This window comes from Xenopus laevis, chromosome 8L (genome assembly GCF_017654675.1).
Source record: "Xenopus laevis strain J_2021 chromosome 8L, Xenopus_laevis_v10.1, whole genome shotgun sequence".
Classification (NCBI taxonomy): domain Eukaryota; kingdom Metazoa; phylum Chordata; class Amphibia; order Anura; family Pipidae; genus Xenopus; species Xenopus laevis.
In genome coordinates this window covers 86,800,507-86,824,811 of record NC_054385.1, presented here as the reverse complement: position 1 = coordinate 86,824,811, position 24,305 = coordinate 86,800,507, and the positions used below count along the sequence as shown (strand labels likewise).

At 38.1% G+C, this 24,305-nt stretch overlaps 1 protein-coding gene across 1 annotated transcript in view; it reads left to right on the top strand.

The window, feature by feature from the left end:
• Positions 1-24,305, top strand: part of gng2.L (guanine nucleotide binding protein (G protein), gamma 2 L homeolog) — a 51,462-nt gene that overhangs the window by 15,177 nt on the left and 11,980 nt on the right. The window contains 1 exon segment of the mRNA NM_001093855.1: positions 9,976-10,049. The gene's annotated coding sequence lies outside the window, so the exon portion shown is untranslated.

The window sequence follows — 24,305 nt, the reverse complement described above, 5'->3', positions numbered from 1 at the left end:
CATTTGTTTTTAGATGGGGTCAGTGACCCCCTTTGAAATCTGAAAAGAGTCAGAAGAAGAAGCCAAATAAAAAATGAAAAGACAATTGAAAAGTTGCTTAGAATTCCCGATTCTATGACATATTAAAAGTTAACTTAAAGGTGAACCACCCCTTTAAAAAAATTTTATCCAATGTTTCTCCTCTGTGAACTCTGGTCCTTCTTAATACATTTCTTACAACCACTGCTATGCCACTCTTCCAATCTGTGCACTGGCTTCTGCTACCTTTCAGAATTGAATTGAAACTAAAGACCTTGACAGCGAAAGCAATTTACAACTCTGCTCCAGCTACTCACCAAACCACCTGCTAGTCTACTGTACCGATCTGCTCCTTAACACTTCACTTCACAACCTCGCACTCGAGACATTGCCAGCACTGAACTGTTTCTCTAAAACTCCCTCCCACGTTCTGTCTGACCTTCTCCCAATCTTCCTGCCTTTAAAGTATCACTTAAAACACATTTCTTTAAAGAAATCATCTAACCTAACACTATCACTCTGTTGATTTTATGATTTTGTCCATTCTCAGACCTTGTGTCTCACTCCCCTTTCTCCTTTTAGATTACAAGCTCTTTTGAACAAGGTCCTTAACAGTAGCTTTCATAGACTACTTCGATCTAAATGCTTTGTGATAAAGATAGCGAGCAGCTGTCATTAAAGGGGATGTAAAGGCAAAAAAATAAAATCCAATTTTTACTTTCTTTAATGAAAAAGAAATCTATCTCCAATATACTTTAATTAAAAAATGTGTATGATTTTTTTAAAAACCTGACTGCAAGAAGTGAAATTCTCCCTTTGTTTTACTTGCTCTGACTGCTGCAGATAGGAAACTTCAGACTGTCCTTAACTTCTCTGCAGGAAAACAATCATACTTTCACAGCAGGGGGAGCCCCCTACCTGACTTCCCTGACCGCGGGCAGCTTTGTTTGTTTCCCTATAAAGCAGCTGGCGACTGTGTAGAGATTTGTATCTGCAGACCCAGTGCAGTCTGCATATTCTGATTATTAATCAGTCTTGCAGTATCAGCTTCAATGGTAGCTATTATTTGACTTTTGCTGTTTAGATAATTTATGACAATCCCTAAACTTAACCTCCCAACTGAAGCCCGGACCACATGGTCTTGGTCTTGCAAAGATGTTTGACAAAGTTAGAAGATGACAACCCCCTGCGGCCAACTTTGAAAGCATAAATAATTTGTTTAATTAGGCTTCTGGTGCTGTAAGTTCATGTTTATGTTTAGTATACAGCATTTCTAGCATTATTCTTTTTTAGACTTTAGTTCCCCTTCAAAAGGGTTGTTCACATTCCAACACTTTTTTTCAGTTCAGTTGGTTTCAGACGGTTCACTAGAAATAAAGACTTTTTCCAATTACTTTCTGTTTTCTATGTGTGACCATTTTTGTAATGAAATGTAAAGTGTAATTTTTCACCTACTTTGTCTTTCTAAAGCAGCTCTGGGAGGAGGGGGTCGTTGACTCTCTAAACTGTTCTAAATGGATACATTTACTGTATTTGATACATTTCTTATTTTTGTCCTTGATGAGCAGAATCCCAGAGTTTCATTAAAGGTTGTTATATTTGATACCATAGTTGCTAATACTGCAGAGATGCTGCTGAGAAATATATCAACTCAATGTTGCAAAATTGTAACAGTTCAGAATCTGAACCTGAATTACTGAGCTGCCAGACTGAAACACCAGACAGGAACATTAAACTTTCAACTTAGGTTATCTTAGATCTTCAACTTAAAACAATGGTAAAAAATAAAATAAAAAAATTAAAAAAGGGCTTTATTTCTGGAGAACAATCTGAAAATAATTGAACTGAAAAAAGTGTTTGGAAGGTGAACAACCTTTTTTTAGAATGACAAAACTGGAGCTTTGTAAGGGATACGGCTCACAAGATCCCTTACATCAGGAATTCATTATCAGTTGTAGAGTCAGTGGTTTGGTAACAGCTGACCATTTTTTCTCAATTTGAGGGCTTATTATTCCTCCATTACCAAGGGACACATTTGTTTAAAAAATAGCTCAGTTATCTCTTTAAATCCCTTAACTATGAAGCTTGCAATCATATTTCTGTTGCCCATAGGGATGGTTATATACTTGGCCTGGGTCATTGAAAACTGGCATGGGAAATGTAATCAAGTTTCTTTGCTTCACCGGCCAGAGTTAGAAAAGCAGTCCTACTGTATCTGTCACTTGCTTTAATGGGCACATTTATTGTTCCCAGAGGGAAAAAAATCATCCCCATTGCTGCCAATAAGTGACAGTTGCAGCTATTGATGAACTGCTTTTTTAGATCGCCTATTTTCTCCAGCCTGTGTGAAAAGAAGCATCATAGAATTTAGGTCACTAAAAGTTCCTTCAGGGGTCAATAAGGCACCAACAGAGAAAGCTTTAATTTAGACAAGTTCTTATTTGTATCAGCATCACAGTGCAATGTTTGTCCTCCAAATGGATTTGCTTACATATTCATATTGATTATATGCTCTCCTGGCTAACGCAGGAAATATTTTTTACTTTAAATGCATCTGTTAAACAAACAAGCCATTAATGAAATGGTTCTTTGGGACTCTTAAAAGCAGTTTCGATTCAAAGTTTATGGTCTTGACTCTTGACCTGTGCGGTTATTTTACACAGTCATTGGAATATTAAACTGGGCAGGGTTTGTGGGAAGACTTTTGTTATTTACTAACAGCACTAATTCTACTTCATTTGTCTGCATGTTCTTTAATTAAAAATATGACTGTTCTCAAGAATGTTCAATTATATTTATCCCAGCAACAGCTACACATTATTTTTGCCAAACATGCAGAAAAACAACATTTGGTGTTCTTGTGAATCGTTCTCCAGCCAATATTATAGTCACATTCCAGGCTTGTTTACAGATTTCCGAAAATTAACTCTGTATATCCTTTGGAAAATGTTGTACTGTGCATCATAAACCATACAAACCAGGCATCCATGGTTCACGGCTCACCTGATTTTTAGGGTACTATTCAGTGTTCTGCTTTTATTCATATTTTGGCTAAAAATAATCTCTGTTCTTGCTGCATTTACAGTTGTATAATAAGATGTGTATTAGTCCTTAAGTATACAGAGCAGAGGAACTATTTGTGAATGCAGAATATAGGGATAAAGCAGGAGTGGTTTCTGGGATTTGTCCTCGGACCCCAAACATCACAGTGATCCTTGGGGAGTAAAAAAGAAAAAAAGGAATAAATTGCATACTACATAGTACAGGTATAACATTTGTTAGATAGTTTTTTAGTATATTTACATCAGGAATGACCTGGAGCTCTGCAACTGTTTGGAATGTATTCAGTTCAGTGCTCTGTAGGGTTGCCACCTGGCCTGTATTTTACCGGCATGGCCGGTAAAAATGATGCTTGATGCCAATGTTATTAATTAAAAAAAATGACAAAACTACAGGAAGGCCGGAATTTTTTTCCAGAAAAGGTGGCAACCCTAGTGCCCTGCCTACCAAATTAGTGCCACCTTGTACTTTTATGTCTCTCCATGAAGCAAAACGTAATTGACTCCATTTCATTTGGGCAGAGAAAGCTGTGAAACTTAGTTGTTGGAAAGAGTTATCTAATGCTTAGCAGTGACATAATTTTAATATCACTTACGCTCATCAGCACCTCAGCTAAAGCTCATGGGATCATTTTGTCCCAGTTAAGTTGTCTGAGTTATTCTTCTGCGGAATCATGATGTTACTATCTATGTTTCCCTTAATTCAATTAAAGAGGAAAAAAAAGACCCGCGTGAATCTCTGTAATGACTTCATTTAATTAATTTCTCAGTTAACGATGTGAAGAGCATGGGGGTTGTGGCTAATTTTAGATGACATAGGACATCTATTCTAATGAGGCCAGGTAAGCAACAAGCCTAAAATTGATTTGGGCTTGGGCACTCTGTAAAATAGGAAGACAACTTTCTGGAGGGGCTTGCTGCATTTAGCTATATCATTATGTTTGAGACTGCTTGTTCTTTTTTATTTGCCTCGTTTTTTTATCAGCAAAATAGAAGGATTGTTTCAGAAAATAGCAAACTTATTACCTTAAAGGACAAGGAAACTTTAAAACTAAGTAAGCCTTATCAGAAAGGTCCACCTAAATATACCAGTAAACACTCAAAGTAGTGCTGCTTTGAATCCTTTGTCAAAAGAAATACTGCATTTCTTTACTTCTATTGTGTACACATGGGCTTCTGTATCAGACTTCCTGCCTTCAGCTTAAATATCTTTGACCCAGGAGCATGCTCAGTTTGCTCCTCTCCCCCCACTCCTCCCTTCTCTGCTGTAATCTGAGCCCAGAGCTATAAGTGAGCAGGGAGAGACTTGGCCAGGAAGTAATGTCACACCAAGCTAATACAGAAACTTCTATAGCTTTTTACTCAGGTAAGGTAAAACATTCTATAGAATAAATATACCATTCTAGCTTGCACTATTGCAGCTAATCTATCAGCAATAAAATGCATCCATAGCTTTCCTTCTCCTTTAACCTGTAAAGCAAAATATGCTGAAATTGCTTTTATTTTTTTCTTTGGGCACCAGGCTTGGCAGGCATCTGTTCATATCTGCCAACTGTCCCATTTTTTTAAATTAGCTTTTGGCAGAAAGCCCAGAATAGATACTTAGATAAATGTGTAACAATTTAAGATAAGCAAAGAAGCGATTGTAACAATTTAAGATAAGCTCTGCGCTGTAAATCTTTTTGTCCCTCTTTTTATTTCCAAATTGTTGGGAGGTATGATCTGTTGTAGATGCCATAGAAATTGACACAAAGGAGAAAGGTCTATTTATTGAGAAGGCAGGGTTATACCCATGACACTTTCATAATGGGTATGGGATCTGTTTTCCAGAAACATATTATCCAGATGCTCCCATTTTATCTAAATAATCCAGGTTTTTAAAAATGATTTATTTTTTCTCTGTAATAATAAAACAGTACCTTGTACTTGATCCCAACTAAGATATTACTAATCCTTATTGGAAGCAAAACCAAGCTTTTGTGTTTATTTCAAGGAATTGTTCAGTGTAAAAATAAAAACTGGTTAAATAGATAGTATGTTCAAAATAAATAATGTTTCTAATATAGTTAGTTAGTGACTGGATGTATAACATAATAGCCAGAACACTACTTCCTGCTTTTCAGCTCTCTTGGTTTCCACTGATTGGTTACCTGGCAGTAACCAATCAGTGACTTGAGGGGAGGCCACATAGGTCATAACTGTTGCTTTTGAATCTGAGCTGCATGCTGGGGATCAATTGCAAACTCACTGAACAGTTATGCCCCATGTGGCCCCCCTTCAAGTCGCTGACTAACTCAGAGTTAGAGAGCTGAAAAGCAGCAAGTAGTGATCTGTTCTGTTATGTTAGACATCTAGTCACTCCAGACTTTATACATTACATTTTTAATGTAATTTTTTAACTATATTAGAAACATTTTTTATTTTGCACAGCCTAACTATTTACCCAGTTTTACACTGAACTGTTCCTGAACTGTTTTTATAATTTTCTATTAGATTTAAGGTATGAATATCCAAATTACAGAAACATCCATTATACCTGGACAGGTCCTGCATAACAGGTCCCATAGCTGTAGTAGTCTAAGAGCCGATGTAGTAACTGGGCAAAGTCTGCCCCAATGCCGTAACTCATAACAATCCTGCTTTGCTTCATATTTTTTAACAGCATTGGACATTAAAAGCAGATTGATTGCTATGGGTAATGCACTAGGACAAATGTTTTAACTGGAATTTAGGCTTGACGTTAAAATCCTGTGACGTCATTGGCATGCTGTAACTACACATTATAATACTTTTTAAAGGAGCTTACAGGCGAGACCATGATGCCATTTATCCCGATCTTTATGACTTTACTCCTTTATCCATTGCCGTTGAGACTTAAGCAGCTACCACAGAATGATAATCAGATAAGTGCTGACTTCTGATAACGAAATGTATTCTATGATTTTGCATTTCTTGTATTTCTTCCTTTATGCGTATATTATTTCAGCATCCAGTGCTTAGGAACTATCTTGATAATAAATGAGTTCTGATTGCAGTGAGCTATTAACTGAAAGCACAGATGTCTATCTTGGTTCCCATAGTGCTGTTTCTGCATTTATGAATATAAATCACAGTGTATTATGCGCCATTTAATATAGCTCAGTCCTGTGTATGTGCAGTATTCACTCTAAATGACAATCTCAGAATACCTTCATGATACTATGAAGCTGTTATTAAAGGGATACTGTCATGGGAAAACATGTTTTTTTCAAAATGCATCAGTTAATAGTGCTACTCCAGCAGACTTCTGCACTGAAATTTCTCAAAAGAGCAAACAGATTTTTTTTATATTCAATTTTGAAATCTCACATGGGGCTAGACATATTGTCAGTTTCCCAGCTGCCCTAGTCGATTTTGCAGGCTGTACGAGGTCCTGCTATTTACTTTATTGCACAGATCACTGTATGTATAGACACATAAAGATATTTATAATACTAGGTGTGGGTAATGTCTACAGTTTTTTTAAAATTCACTTTCAGTTACTTGCAAATAAAACAGAAATAATCCAAATAATTTTCTTTTATTATGTGTCATAAAAATAAATTGAGCTTCACCAATATTTTTTTTGTGATTGTGTTCTGGGCAATGATAACGTTAGTGAAAATGTTGCATCATTCTAATGTGAAAAATGTAGTCAATATTCATTCACAATAGCCTGGAGTGTGCCCAAAAAAGCAGTGCATGTGCCATTAAAAATCATGTTATGCTTATAATCATGTAATGCTTTGAGATAGCGAGTTAAGTAAGGACGAACAGGAAATATCATAAATAAACTTCTTTCTATTTATGAAAGAAAACAGTCATATTTATAGAACCATTTAAAAGGTTTCAAAAGTGGATGAATCACAAACTGCGTGCTCTGCGAATGCTCTGACTGATAAACATATAGTTATATTAAGTGTGTTTTTACTTTACAATTGCAATTTAAAGGAACCGTTCAGTGTAAAAATAAAAACTGGGTAAACAGTTAGACGGTGGAAAATAAAAAATATTTCTAATATAGGCAGCCAAAAATTTAGTTTTTAAAATTTACTGAACATTTACAAGTTAAAGCAATAGTAACACCAAAATTTTAAGTGTCTTACAGTAATGAAAAAAACTGCTGTGTAGCCATGGGGGCAGCCATTGAAGCACAGGATACATCATAGATAACTAGGGTTGTCGCGGACTGTTCGCCCGCGAACTAATTCGCGCGAACATCGACTGTTCGCGTCCGCCGAATGTTCGCGAACGTCGCGCGACGTTCGCCAATTTGGGTTCGCCTTAGCTGGCGCTTATTTTTGACCTCTCACCCCAGACCAGCAGATACATGGCAGCCAATCAGGAAGCTCTCCCTCCTGGACCACCCCCACACCCCCTGGACCACTCCCCTTCCATATATAAACTGAAGCCCTGCAGCGTTTTTTCATTCTGCCTGTGTGTGCTTGGAAGAGCTAGTGTAGGGAGAGAGCTGTTAGTGATTTGAGGGACAGTTGATAGTAACTTTGCTGGCTAGTAATCTACTTGATACTGCTCTGTATTGTAGGGACAGAACTCTGCAGGGATTTGAGGGACATTTTAGGTTAGGTAGCTTTGCTGGCTAGTAATCTACCTTCTACTGCAGTGCTCTGTATGTAGCTGCTGTGGGCAGCTGTCCTGCTGCTGATCTCTCATCTGCTGACTGCTGCCTGTAACCCAATAGTCCTTGTAAGGACTGCTTTTATTTTCTTTTTTGTTTTTTTTACTTTGCTACTGTAAGAGCCCAGTGCTATTAGTCTAGCTGTGTTGGGGAGTGGGACTGGTGTGCTGCTCCTCCTAGTAGTTCACGACTACCAGCACCAACCAGAGTCAAAATTGTTACAAAGTATCTTATTTGCACCTGTTAGCTGTTCTGAGCTCTCTGCCAAAAGCTAATTAAGTTAGAAACTGTTTTTTTTTCTGGCTGTTCAGTTCAGAGAAAAGAGGGACTGGTGTGCTGCTCCTCCTAGTAGTTCACCACTACCAGCACCAACCAGAGTCAAAATTGTTACAAAGTATCTTATTTGCACCTGTTAGCTGTTCTGAGCTCTCTGCCAAAAGCTAATTAAGTTAGAAACTGTTTTTTTCTGGCTGTTCAGTTCAGAGAAAAGAGGGACTGGTGTGCTGCTCCTCCTAGTAGTTCACCACCACCAGCACCAACCAGAGTCAAAATTGTTACAAAGTATCTTATTTGCACCTGTTAGCTGTTCTGAGCTCTCTGCCAAAAGCTAATTAAGTTAGAAACTGTTTTTTTTTCTGGCTGTTCAGTGCAGAGAAAAGAGGGACTTTCCAGTACAAAAGAGGGACAGGGAGTTGAGTGGTCAAAAGAGGGACAGTTGGGAGGTATGCAAGTGCCACCTAGCTGTGTGAGCTTTTTCACATTCTGTCTAAATAACAATAATAATTCCGTGTCCGTAAACATCACCTGAGTGATGTTTTTACAGCAGCAATAATATATTCCGTATCCACTACTGTATACGTTGCCCTTGCAGGCATTGTTTGCCCAGTCTTTAACCAAGTGCCACCTCGCTGTGTGAGCTTTTTCACATTCCGTGTCCAGAAACATCACCTGAGTGACGTAGTGTGATTTCTGCCCTTTACAGCACAAAACGCAGCGCTGTGTCAACAATGTATTTTTCAGATACATTTTTGCCCTTGATCCCCCTCTGGCATGCCACTGTCCAGGTCGTTGCACCCTTTAAACAACTTTAAAATCATTTTTCTGGCCAGAAATGTCTTTTCTAGCTTTTAAAATTCGCCTTCCCATTGAAGTCTATGGGGTTCGCGACGTTTGCGAACCGTTCGCATTTTTGACGCAAGTTCGCGAATATGTTCGCGAACATTTTTTCCGACGTTCGCTACATCCCTATAGATAACAATTAAGTTCTTTAGTATACAATAAGATCCCTTAGAACTTATCTGCTGTCTTCTGTGCACCCTTGAATGCCTGTCCCCATGGCTACACAGCAGCTTGTTTATATAAACTATGGTTGTGTTTCTATAGTAAACACACCAGATTTACCAATGCAGAGCAACAGTACATTATGTTTTCATCACTTTAAGAAACACATTTTTTGATGTTACTGTTCCTTTAATAGCACATTATGGTAGACAAACATATTTTAGTGGGAAATGACCAGAACTGGCACACTGCCTCCCATTCACTGTGAAGATTATCATGCATGGAGATGGAGCAGGTTTCAGCATTTTGCAGGTTACAGTTTGCTGAAAACTGACCTCCACTGCCTATGTGCCTCTTAGTGGTAGGTGGCACTTGCATCCAGCAAGAGAAATAGGAGAAGCTGTATCATATACGACCAGAGATAATATATAGGTATTAATAGATAAAAGTAGCTTATAAGGACTTGCATGATGCCGGCTGTTTCTGCAAGTACTGGATCATACATAATATCAGTTTGAAAATAAAATTTAATTGGTAGAATTATTTTTGCAAGGCTTACAGTGTGATGTTTAAATACTACACCACAGAAATTGTGACTGTATCCCTATAGATACTTGTACAAAGCATTTTGAGGGAGGAATAGTAAAATTAATGCTGAAAAAATAGCAGCAGGTGCAAACATAAGTGTTTTGTTATTAGCAGGCCCCAGAACAGCATTAGATATACTTAACATTTGCAAACATACAATGTATCTTTTAAATGCAAATATATAGTAAGGATGCCTGATATTTAATAAGAATATTTATCTGCATAATATCTGTGATAACACTCTCTGCGGTGGATTGCACACATTGTTTATATTGATAGGTCTTTATACTCCTGGGCTGGGCCATCGTGCAACCATATGATTTCCAGTCTGTATTTCTACACATCTGAATAATCCTGTTTCTATTTCCACAGAGCAAAACAGCTAGGACCAGAAGTGCATAAGAACTTTCTCCCTCAAACAGCGCGTGATCCAAAATACTATATAGGTATGTTTTATAATTGGACTACTGCTCCACCAATAGAAAAAATGTATTTGAAATGCCTTTATGTTATTTTAAAATGATAAGAATTAGTCTGTATTACTGGCAGGGCTGCATACAGAAGCCGTGGGCCTGTGCACTGGGGTGTGGGACCCCTTTCTTTTGCAATTGTCACATGTGTAGTTGGGCATCACTGGACAGAAATACGATCTCTGGCATATTACAGGTATTACAGGTTTGGCATCTGTTATCCAGAAACCCGTTATCCAGATTATGGGAAGGCCATCTCCCATAGACTTCATTTAATCAAATAAAATCAAATAGTGTATTATTTCCTTTTTCTCTGTAGTTATAAAAAGTATCTTGTACTTGATCCTGACTAAAATATAATGAATCCGTATTTGAGACAAAATAATCCTACTGGAATCATTTAATGTTAATTATGTTTAGTAGACTAGGTATGGAGATCACTTATGTAGAAAAAATCCCATACCTATAAAAACAGACCACGCCATTTGAATGTAACATGCTGCTGTAGTAATAAATAGTGACCTATTTATCACACTGTGAAAATGATTTACACTGGAAAAATTATGTAAAAAGTAGTATTAAAGGAGAAGGAAAGTCCTGTTTTACTTGGGGGTGGCAAAAGTTAGGCACCCCAAGTGATCGCATTTACTTACCTGACACCCCGGGCAGCTGCTACTACGAGCGAAACCTGCACCAGCCCAGGATTCTTCCAGTGAGCACCACGGAGCGATCATCTTCTGGCTTCTTCTTTCTTCTTGCAGCTGCGCATGCACAGCAGAGCGAAAAGCCAAATTTTAACACAGCTATTTCGTTCTACTGTGCATGCAGGAAATTTGAAGAATTTGCTGGTGCAGCTTTCTGCTGATAGGAGCATCTGCCCGAGGTGTCAGGTAAGTAAATGCGATCACTTGGGGTGCCTAACTTTTGGCACCCCAAGTAAAAAGGACTTACCTTCTACTTTAAATGGCAGTATATTGTCAATTGTTCAAGCTATTTGTAATAATGTAAGAATGGCTTAGTGATACCGTTCGAGACTAGATTTTTCTCCTAAGTACTGGAAAAACTATCCCACCACCAAACTGCAGGTATACTGCATGGTTCAGGGAGCAACACAAGACCAAGCAGACCTAAAGTGACCATCTGCAATGTCACTGTTGAAGTCAGGAAGAAGTTTACAGTTGCAGCTATAGAGCTTCTTTGATGAGAGGTTAAACAACAGTGCATAAATGTTTTAGTTAAGCAAGGTGGTGGAAATATAATGCATTCTGATGTTTTGCCTATTCTGAAATGTTAGTGACTTACACAGGATCAGTTATACATACTGTAGATCAAAGAACAATCTAACTCCTGCAGAGGCATGCCATTCTATCTGACTTCATGTTGTGTGGGGTGGGATTTGTCTTCTAGTAGAACAATGATTCTAAACAGACACGGAAGCTGGGCCAAGTCTATTTCTTCCAAGGAATAGCAAAGTGTGTTGACTTACTTGGCGTTCCTTCAGCTCTCAAAAGACCTCAACACAATGAAGGTGAAGCATATTGAACCATTACAAGACCAATATTTGGTGATTTATTTAGCTGGAATAATATGGATTTGGAAATTCTGTGCCATACAGAGAGTGATTAAAGGGGATGTGTCCGAATATGAACAGCTGCTGTCACTAAAATATTTTTCCGATTGATCTTCATTTTTTCAAATTTTTTTCTTTTGTCAAGAAGGTAAATACCACTGGATTAGCAATGCACTATTCGGTGGTATTTATTTAACAGTAGATTATTTTATAAAATGAAGATGGATTGAAAAAATGATCTGCATAGGGACTGATTTACATAATTCGCATTCTTTTTGTTTCCCTGAATCAAACTTTTTTCTCTCTAAAAATTGTGTATTTAACTGATTATTCTAAACCCCAAATAATGTTATATTTATTAAGTGTAAAAACCACAAAAGGCTGTAATAGAAAACGTCTCCAACGTTTTTGTTTTATTTAAAAATTTGTAATTCCATGAAAATGAGTGATGCACTGAATCCACTTTTTTGATTTAGAGTAAATCCCAAATCCTTTGGGAAAGATTCAGCGGAATACCGAATCTGAATCCTAATTTGATATGAAAATTAGTGGCGGGAAATGAAAAAGTGGGAAAAAATGTATTACTTCCTTGTTTTGTGATGAAAAGTCACGTGATTTCCCTTCCTGCCCATATTTGCATATGCAAATTAGGATTCCGATTCTGTTCAGCCAGGTACAAGGATTCCTGGATTCGGTGCATCCCTAGTGAAAATTCGTACTAAAATAAGGATTTCAAGGTTTTCATATTCTTATTCATATTCGTTCTATGTTTTTATCAGTTCAAGCTTTTTATATTCGGATCTTTTAATAAAGTAGCATGTGTGGGTTTTTAAAAACTTGAATTCTGATAAATAGGCCTCCCTAAATATGGATTCAATTCTAACATTTCATTCCTGCTCTATTTTCTAAACTTTCTTTCAGTTCAGTGTTATTTTATCCCATCACATTTGCTTGTGATACTTTGCTTTTGAATAAAACTCATACCAGTGTTTCATGCTATTTATACCTTTAGTTAGTCTAAATTGAGTATATTGAGTTTTGTTGCTACTCACTTCTATATTCCCATTGTCAGCAAAACTGCAAAATGTAACAGAAACATTTCCTTTGGGTAAAATGAATCCTGGTAGGATCACATCTGGTACAAAATCCCTAGCACAGGTAATTTTCTGATGCCTGCACAAAAAAAGAAGTACGAGTACATCAGTATAAAAAAGCATGAATCTTAATTTCTTAAAAGCAAATAATCATCGTATTCCCTCCTGTGTGGAAAATGGAAAATAGAATGTGTGAATACTCAGGAGAAAGCTCTGTAACATCTTGTTGCAATCCTAAAGAATCAGTAAAGCATGAATGATCCCAGAGGAAATCTTATTCACGTAACTGGATAATGAGCCGGAATTCTGCAAGTCCCATCTGTTGGCACAGAACCATCACCAATTAAAATCATATGAGTGCTCTAAGCTTAAATACTTTGAGGGTACAAGGTTGCTCCAGGTCTAGTAAAACACACCTACCCGCCAGTATGTAGCACTTTCTAGCCACCTAAATGAAAGCCAGCACCTGCTGTGGGTTGCTAGACCAAGGGGGTTATTTACTAAACTACGAATGCAAAATTCATGAAAAAATCGTGATTTTTTTATTTTATCAAATTGGACTTTTAAAGAAATTACTAATTTTTCGGAATTTATTAAACCCTGAGGATGGGAAAAGTCAGAATCTAAAAAAATCCGGCATCTCAGACATGTACAGGTTGCATATAATGGGAGAAGTCCCAATGATTTTTGATGTGCGCTGGGCTTTTGGCAATACCCTAAAGTTTTCTGAGTTTTCGGGCAAAATTATGAGTTTTCCGGTGAAATCAGAAAAAAACATGAAAATTGGATGAAAAATCAGAAAAAAAAACTTGAAAATCTGACAATTTTTTGGGATTTTTTCCTGCAAACAAAATTTTTGGGAAAGTATATTAATAAATCAGCCCAAAAAACTCATGTGGATTTGGTCAGAGTTTTTTTCAGAAAATATTGAGATAAATTTGGACTTTGATAAATAACCCCCCTAGTGCCAGGTTTGCATCTTTTATTATGCCTTTCTCTACTAACTTGTCATCACTTTGTATGCAGCAATTATGTTAGGTCCTGTTTGCACTTGACACTATGACACTATGACAGGCATGGATATAAATATATATATATTTATATCCATATATATATTTATATCCATGCCTGAATCTAGGGATACACCGAATCCACTATTTTGGATTCGGCCGAACCCCCGAATCCTTCGTGAAAGATTTGGCCGAATATCTAACCAAATCTGAATCCTAATTTGGATTTTTTACTTCCTTGTTTTGTGACAAAAAGTCATGCAATTTCCCTCTCTGACCCTAATTTCCATATGCAAATTCGGATTCGGTTCGGCTGGGAAGAAGGATTCGGCCGAATCCTGCTGAAAAAGGCCGAACCCCAAACCAAATCCTGGATTCGGTGCATCCCTAATTATTTCATATTGATGGTGAGGAATTTCCTCTCACCAATGACAGAACCATTGAAGGCAGTTCTTATAGACATGATCTGTCAAGAGGAAATCTACAGCAATAAAATGCCCCTGCACATTCTTCTTATGGGTTATTGTACACAATGTAAATTTGCCTATGCTATGAGTTTCACACAATTACTGTTGTCCACAATTGTAGATTTTAGATCCACTTTAGGTAATATGTGACTTGTTCCATAGAACTTAGGGCCCTTAATAGTAATACAGGTATAAGATCTGGAAACCTGTTATCTCCAAATTATGGAAAGGCCATATCCCAAAGACTCTATTATAATTTAATAATTTAGATTTTTAAAAATAATATCAATTTTTCTCTAAAATAATAAAACACTATATTGATACCAACTAAAATAGAATTAATCCTTGTTGCAGGCAAACCAATCCTATTGGGATTATTTAATGTTTAAATAATTTTCTAGTAGACTTAAAGTATGAAGATCTAAATTACAGAAAGACCCCTTATCTAGAAAACCCCGGTCCCAAGCATTCTATATAACAGCCCCATGCCTGTAATTAGCAGTATTATGAAAGCTAAACAGACAGACAGTGAAATGAAATTATGGTGTCCAGGGTAAATATGTAGCATATTTCTGGCTTATTTGCATGTATTTCTGTCTATATAGATGAATAGGAGCTACTATATTGTTTATCAATATTGTATTGTTTGTCAACATAGTTCAGCAGGCAGCAAGAGTAGAGCACCATTAATTTGATAGCTGCTGAGCATACTTAAATTGAGAAAAACAATATGGCATCTTTCATATATATGTATGATTGCAGAGATTATATTCTATATATCTATTATGTGTTCTCATACATTACTGTCTGTTTTAGGGAAAGTGAAAGGAAAGCATAATATAAATAAATACATATTTTTTTCTTTCCAGCCTACAAATAATTACTAGAATAACTAGTATATTCATTGAGTTTTCTTTTAAAAGGAAAATATATGATGTGCAGTGATCAGAAGAATAAAAGATACAGTCTGTATTGTTCCTTAAATGACTTATAAAATCATCTCAAATTGTACACACCTGGAAGTTAGTCTGGATTTCTCACAGCAGAATAAAAGCCCAAGAACTGTTTTGTAACAAATTAGTAAATATATCAATGACTGCTTTTCAGCCACTTTCGATGTCTGTATGGGCGGGGGCGTTCGACGGCTCGCCAACTCAGATATTGTTACTCAGCTGTCTCCTTTCATAATTAGTGGTTCAGTCTCGACTGCTCAGTAAATGTAATATTATTTCTTTGGCTATATGGGGGGGGGAGCACCACTTATATATAAGCTCCTGATTTTGTTGTTGGCTACAGATAGCATTTATGGAGAAAAGGGAGTTGTTAAAGGACAAGGTAAGCCTTTTCACTTCGGGGGCGCCAAGATGAAAAAATGTACCAGCTCAACCCCACATCTTACTTGTCTTTGGCAGGCATTATTGTATAGCTTTACACTTGCCCATGCATAGTATAGAAGGGTCTGAGAAAGGTAAGTAAAACAGAGTTTTTTTTCTGGGCTAGTGCATTTTTCCTAAAAGGAGCAGTGACCCAGAGAAAAAATATAGTCATTAAATTCACTGAGGGATACCTAACATATTGACACTCCCTAGTGAATAAGGCTTTTCTTGTCCATTAAATTGAATGCCCTAGTTTGGTTAGTTAAAACAACTTCGCTATGGTAGAGCTGTTCATTTGGATTAAATGGTAATGTTAGTGGAAGTTAGTAGTACTTATTATCTAGGGAGTGGGTGGGGAACAAGATTGTGGATGTCAACATATCTCTCCCAGCCCAAACACATACACTCTGTCATCCCACACTTTGCAAATGACCCCTTGTATCTCACATCAGTGAAGCTACTGCAGAAGAATCAGTGTCAATAGGGCCCCGCACCTGTGGGGGCCCCGCACCACAGATAATATTTCCCTCAGCACATGATGCTGCCTGGCCTGCCCCCAACTTTGAGAGTCCAGCCCATCCCGAAATCCATAGGTCCAGCCTACCCCCAACTCTGCTAAACCAGCCTATCCCCCAACTCCATAGGTCTAGCCTGCCCCCAACTCTCATAGGCCCAGCTTTCCTCCAACCTTGATAGGCCCTGCCTGCCCCCAATCCAACCAAGCCTGCTTCCAAGCTGAATCGGCCCAGCCTGCCCCAAACTAATTGGCCCAGTCCACTCTCCTATTTCCTCCCTCTCTCTCTTACCCTGTGTGCCCCTATTATGTGCCACTATTTCATCCCTCTCACTCTCTTACCTTGTCTGCCCCTTTCCGTTCTATTTTGTGCCTGTATGCCCTTATTTTCCTAAATACTTGGTGTGTCAGTAGCCAGCAACACTTTGTCTAGGGGCCCCGCCAACATGGTCCCAATTGGGCCCCACATTTGACAGGATCAGCCCTGAGTGTCAAGGCTGCGCCTGCAATGAGGCAAGGAGAAAACCTCTGAGAAATCTCTGCATTAGCGAAGTGGCCCCCCTTTGATCCACTTGGTCGCTAACGTTTTAAGTGCGGAACAAAGGGGGAGGCAACGGGCTTACCAGTGACCAGAATTATTTCAGGAGGGTAAATTGTATGTTTGGGGAGGCTACCGACAGAAGGCTTACCTTTGGAGAACATATAATTATTTTATTTTGAAAATATTGTATTTGTTTTTCATATTAAACAAGTAATAACATTATGAAAGCAAATATTATGCAGATGAAGAAAGATGTATTCAATATAATGGCATAGTGTGATTAAAAACGAAATACAATTTAAAGAGACTGACAACAACAAACTGAAAATAACTAAAATTAACTACCGTAAGCCAGTGGAAGTAAACATATTGAAAGAAAGAAAAATGTCCATTCGTTGACTGGAATGTCTGAAAGCGTATCTTACAAATGAAGAAACCGTCCTATTTGTTCACCTGAATTAGAGTTACAAGCTTCAAGATAAGGAGACCAAATCAGTTTAAAAGAGTCTATGGAATTATTCCCTTTGGTTTTGGATAATAAGGCTTCTTGCCAACTAAGCTGGTTCATAAAAGAAATAGCATCTGCTAACGAGGGGGGTTCTTTTTGTAACCAAGAATTAAATAAAGCTTTCTTGGAAGCAGCTAGGAAAAAAACTGTCAATAATTTATTTTCATGGGAAATAGAATTTGTGTTAGGAACTGAAGAAAATACCATATTATCTAGATGCAAAAAAACAAAGCACGGAGACAATTTAATCTTTATCTTCAATTGATAATTCAAAAAACCAAAGATTTCCCTCCAATATAGATCAATCTTTGGACAGGACCATAGATAATGGAAAAGTGATACATTAATTTCATCACATTTAGGACAGTATGAAATAGGGCTATTAGAGGAAGTTTTCGAAAACAATTTTCCATAGCCTAGATGGGTAATCTTAAAATGTTGTATCCTCCAACTTTCTGCTAAAATTAATTTATTATAATCCCTAATTGATTTTACCAAATCTGAGAGAGTTGTTTGACAATGTAAAAATTCAGAACATTTACTGTAGAGGAAGGTTTCCATAACGGGTGTGAATCTAAACTATAATCATTCCAAATTTTTTTAGAAAGAGAGCTAATAGAGATCAAACCAAGGAATTCCAAAAACTCTGCCAAATCGTCTGCAAGCTTGTGCTCAGCTAAAACCAGGTTTTTATTATTATATAGCAGAGAAAGACTGCTTTGACACGCTAAATAATAATATCTATCAGAATCCTGAAGCATGTATTGTTCTTTGAGATTTGACCAGGGCATTAAGGTTTTCTTAAGCGGATCAAATATATCTTTTACAAAAACCAGTGATTTTCTCTTAATTGAAAATATAAACGTATCAGACTTTTGATAATCTGAAGGTTTGAGTAAGAGTTTGGCTGGCATGTAAGGGGTTACTGTATAGCTATACCCATGACGAGAGAATAAGGGGGCGATTCACTAACTTCGAGTGAAGGATTCGAAGGTAAAAAACTTCAAATTTCGAATTTTTTTTTGGGCTACTTCGACCATCGAATGGGCTACTTCGACCTTCGACTACGAATCTAAGGATTCATAGTAAAAATCGTTCGACTATTCGACCATTCAAAAGTCGAAGTACTGTCTCTTTAAAAAAACTTTGACCCCCTAGTTCGCCATCTAAAAGCTACCGTAGTCGATGTTAGCCTATGGGGAAGGTCCCCATAGGCTTGGCTAACTTTTTTGGTCGAAGGATATTCCTTCGATCGTTGGATTAAAATCCTTCGAATCGTTCGATTCGAAGGATTTTATCATTCGATCGAAGGATTTTAATTCCTAGTTAAATATCGAGGGTTAATTAACCCTCGATATTCGACCCTTAGTGAATCTGCCCCTAAATGTTTCCACACAAATATAGAGTCGCGATAGATAGGATTCCTCTTAAAATCATAAGGAAAATTGCTCCATTTTCTATGCAAAACAGATAATATATCAAAAAAGGGTTCTTGAAAGATTTCAATATCGGGGTTTGTAAATTTATTGCCTTGAGATATTCACTCAATAAGATATCTGGTGAGGGCTGGTAAATTAAAAGTATCAGGAAGGTTTAATCCTCCAATCTTAACTGGAGCTCTCAATTTATAGAGGGCAATTTTTGCCTTTTTACCATTCCAAATAAATTTAGTTAAAGCAGAGTCAAGTTTCTTAATATCGCAGTGCTTTATAAGCAAGGGAGATTAATTAATGGATATATTAGCTTGGGAAATATCAAGGATTTAAAAAAGAGCGTTCGTCCCTTAATATTAAGGGGAGAATTGGCGAGAACATATAATTATATGTGAATAGATAGTAGTAGATCTCTTTATTATTAGGAGTCTTAGTACAAATTTGGTGGCCTAGAATAAAGCTTGGTTATTGTGATTTTTGATGGATTTCAGAGGGGTGTCATACCTACGGCTTCCACCTTTCCTTTTTGCAAAATCTGTACAGGGGGCTGTGTTATTGTTATGTAGCGTTATATACACATACAGGAAATTGGGCAAATATTTATATGGGTTCCTGTGAGCAACATTAGAAATTGTATGTCCTGCTTATCTCATCAGTGAACACATGGGATGTTGCTGGTCTGCAGACTGAGCTACTTTGCAAATACACATTTGGCTAGCCTAGTCCCTGCCTGCTGAAGTGTTGCTGATTTATTATCCACACATTAATGCAGAAAGGTACACACACTACAAGGGTAATTCATCACAAATTATCTCAAATGTGTTTAAATGTTCTACTAAGAGTTCCTGAAAGCAGCTGTAGTCTGATTCTAATTATCAACAATGAGATTTACATTGTTTTAATGATTGTGATCCCCACAGCCATTACATGTAACTGGATGGACAGTTTGCCTATGAATTTAACTGCAGTCTGTTTAAGCAGAAAGATTTTAGCCATTGGTAGGCCACAACTTTGCTGTCTGAAAACCTATTTAGTTTAGCTGTATAAGGGCAAGGGCAGGCCAATTTCAGCCCCTACGCAGGCAGTAGCATTATCTTCATTCTGTATCCGTAACTGTTAAGTCGGCTACTGCACGAACGACTCAGCTGATTTCAGCAAATGTCTTGTGTTTTTTGCCATAATTAGCCAAGCGTGTTCACGCTGGAATCAGCACAAAGGTTCCACATGCGAAAAAGAAGATGAGACAACTACGTGCATTATGGCTGATATCAGCATGTTTCATGCATGTTTCAGCAGGCTAATTTCAGGCACTAGCCTATTAGGGATTATTTGACTGAAGGGCTACACTTGATCAATCTGTATTCAGTGTAATCTAAAATTACTAGACTGCTTATGTATGACTGCAACCACAGTTGTGGTTTTCGCAAAAATGTACTCAATTTGTTGCCTGCATTGATGCACCTATAGAATGACATAAAGGTGTAATTTTGAAACCAAGCACCACAAATAATGAATCCCGACTAAAGTTGTGAAATTGCATCCAATTCGCGTAAAACTGTAAGTGCGATCAAACAGGTGTATCTCCCCCGGATGCACCCCGCTAATCTCCCCCTTATGCTGAAATTATAAGAAATAGTTTCATTGTGGGCAAAAAAAATATCTTATTACACACTGCTTTGTGCACTTGTAAATGACCCTTTTATATTCTCGTTAGTTTGTTTCCACCATGTGATTTTCTGTTTGACTGATCCTCAGTATATGTGGTATTGCACAATTTTTGGCTTTAATTTTGTTTAGTTGTGTTTCATATTTTTTATTCATATAAAAATTAGGGACCCACTGAAACCATAAACAAAAGCTTTAGGTGTTTTTGGAAATTGAATAAACTTACTTAAAGAAGAATGAAAGGTTAAAACTATGTAAGCTTTATGAGAAAGGTCTATATGAATACACTAGTAAACCCTGAACTGCTCAGAGTCCTCTTTCAAAAGAAACACCACATTTCTTTCCTTCTATTGTGCATACATGGGCTTCTGTATCAGACTTCCTGTTTTCATCTTAAACTGCCAGGACTAAGGCTTGAGCATGCTCAGTTTGCTCCTCTCCCCTTCCCTCCTCCCCTCCCTAATGTAATCTGAGCTCAGAGCTGTGAATGAGCAGGGAGAGTGATGTCACAGCAAGCTAATATATCAGCTGCTAACCTAAACAAACAGAGACAGTATCTAAAGATGTTTTTTTAAGTATGGAAAAGCACTCTAAATAATAAAAATAGTGTTCTAGCTTGCACTGTTGTGGCTAATTTATTGCCAATAAACTGCTTTGGTAACTTCCCTTCTCCTTTAATGGCATGTGTATATAATATATAATGACAGCATTATGATTATATTGAAAGAAGAGCATGCTACAGTAATTCATTAAGAGTTTGCATGGGGGATCTATTCACATCAGGAATGTCTTCCTTGTCACCTTCCAGCTGTTATTGAGTTACTATTTCCAGCAACTGCTGACAGCCTTCACATGGCAGGAAAAGTTCATCTCTAGCAGACATGGCAAATGATGTATGTATACATGGACTATTTTATTAAGTTGCGCTACTTGTGTGCACTGTGCTGTAGAGAACAGTAATAAGATACAAATAAATACAAAATATAATTAAGTTCAAGATGAAATGCTAAGGGGGTAATGTAATAAAAAGTATTCTGTTTGCCCACATCTAGTGACCCTAAGCAACCAATCAGATATTTATTTGCAAGCACACAGGTTTGCTAATATAATTATTGTAAATCCTAACTTGTAGCTCAGTGACATCCTCTAATAAGTGCCATGATTAGGGCTGAAATGTTGACCCAGTAAACAAGTGCTAATTGCAGAATTCTCTTAAATATTTCATCATCACAGGAAAACATTCCTAAGAAAACCTGGTGGCAGTGTGCAGCACTGATTATATCTGTTTTCATTCTAAATTAATTGTATGACTCCCTGATGTTTCAGTCTCTAGGATGATTATAAGGCATTGATCACTTGCTCACAATGGCAAGTCTGCCTCTTGCATCTGTCATTTAGTAGGGGGCTGGGCGGCAAAGGCAGAATGGAAAAAAGGATAGATCCTATCCTAGGATAGATGTTTTTTTTTCATTGCCAGTCATTTTACAGCAAACAGATAAGGAAATCATTCATTTTAAGGCATAAAGTGGTTAATTTTCCTTTGTGACTCAAGTAACACCCATATTGAGGTTTAACTACTTGTTTATATGCAGACATTGAGAAAATTGCCCATGCATCTCTGTTAGCCTAGTAAATATTATAGTCATAGAAAAAAAGAAGAAAAATTGATCAATGCACATTCCCTGGTCCCCTGTCATATCAGTAATCTATGCAGATGCATGTATTTACAAAGACAGGGGGTTTTTTAGTTACAAAATTATGATCATAAGATTGATAAGCCACCATACCACGTCAAGGTAAAACCCATATGGCGGTCCCTAACTATTTACCTCTGGTCATAATTTCAAATGCTGAAGCCTCCCGGCATAAGAGCATTACCTGAAAAATAAGGTCTCCTGACCTGGGCATTGGTTTTCATCATAGGGCTTAGTCCTCGCCCGCCATTAGCTTTCAAAGGGGAGAGATAACCTAGACCCCAGCATTGGTTCCATGAGATTAATCCTCCCCCGCTTGCGGCTTTTAAGAGAGAGAAACTGCCCAGACCAACACCCATTTCCAAAGGCATTGTTCCACCATTTAAAGAGACAGGTATGGGGGTGCTACAACCACATGGAAGCCTGGCCTGCAGCTGCTGAACTTCCAAACAGAATAAATCTGCTACAATACAAAATACAAAAAGGAAAAATTGTGAGAGCACTCCATGGCTAAATAAAAATGTACTAAAATACATTGGAAGTGCTACTGATCTGGCCAAATTAACTACAGACATAGAAAAAAAGAAGAAAAATTGATCAATGAATTCCCTGGTCCCCTGTCATATCAGTAATCTATGCAGATGCATGTATTTACAAAGACAGGGGTTTTTTTAGTTACAAAATTATGATCATAAGGTTGATAAGCCACCATACCACGTCAAGGTAAAACCCATATGGCGGTCCCTAACTATTTACCTCTGGTCATAATTTCAAATGCTGAAGCCTCCCGGCATAAGAGCATTACCTGAAAAATAAGGTCTCCCGACCTGGGCATTGGTTTTCATCATAGGGCTTAGTCCTCCCCCGCCATTAGCTTTCAAAGGGGAGAGATAACCTAGACCCCAGCATTGGTTCCATGAGATTAATCAATCTGTTTGGAACTGTATTGTAAATTGGAAAATGTAAAAAAACAAAAGGGCACTGCTTCTCATTTAGGGGCCTAACGTCAGACTGTCCACGAGTTCCCAGCTGGCTAGTGGGCTGGGAAGAGCAATATAAAGAGTGTAGTCAAGCCTAGCCAAATGTCAAGGGTTGGAGTCTAGCTGGGTTCTGGCCAAAGATCGATAAGCACAGGGCAGGCACCACATCTGTTCAATAATTAGAGCATAATGGGAATCTAAAATATAGCACATAGGAGCTTTTAGAATCACAGACCTTTGAATTTATAAAGGTTATATTCTCTTTGAATGGAAATGACATGCTGCAGATTAGTGCATACAATTATCTGTAGCATCCTGCCTGGAGTTGAACTAGTGACTTGATGTTTTCATGCTGTCTGCATTGTGTCTGCTCTATATGAGCAAACAGCTAAGGTCCTGGTTCACTGCTATTGCTATCCCTGTATTTGCAAGTAGTCTTGGCTTGTTTCACCTGTTGTTAATCTGGACACATGTGATCAGTGTAAGCCATTAGTCTGGCTATAAAACCCCCTGCTCTGCACTGAGTCACTGCCCGTTATAGGTCAAGTGTGATTGGTCCTAGGTGCTCTGTTCTTTGTGTTTGCTGGTCCTTTGGCTCTTGCTACCTGATCCTGTCCCCAGTGTGACTTTCTGATTCTGAACCTGGCTTATTCCTGACCTTGAGCGTGCCTCATGATTCTGCTCCTGTTATCTGATTACGTCCAGCTCCTTCCTTACTGGCTCCTTCCCAACGAATACGTTTTGCACCCTTGCCTGCCCCTGTAGAAGTTACTGAATTCTCGTACGGTATGTCCTGGCGGGACCCTAGTAGCTGAGTGCCAGGCCTAAAGTCAAAGGTGGCTGTCAGGGCTGGAACTAGGGATAGGCAGAAGAGGCACGTGCCTAGGGCACAAAGGTGGAGGGGCGCCAGGCACTTACCTCTTCCGACGCCTACCCCTAGTTCCAGAAGCTGTGGCAGAAGTTTTTCTCTGCTTGCGAGTGTGCGCGTCCTCTGCGCATGTGCATTCGCACGTCCTCTGGGCACGTTCGCGTGTCATCGGCGCAGTAGTACCATTGGCGCATGCGCATTCGCGCGTCATCGGCGCTCTTCAATACAGGAGGGGGCGACGTAGTCGGCCAGGTTGCCTGGGGCGCCTGACTGACTTGGCCCGGCACTGGTGGCTGTTAAAGGTAAAAGAGCACACCTAGATATGAATCCAGTCACTCCCCTGGGGTTTGGGTTTGCCATATGTGACATTATAAGACACAATAACTGAGGCATTTTTGGAATATCCTTCTGCATGAAACTGCACCAAACATTTTCAGACGATTTTCATTTTAATTGAATGATGGGTGATTTCAAATGCTCCATATTGCCCCATGTGCCATGGTCTTTAGCTA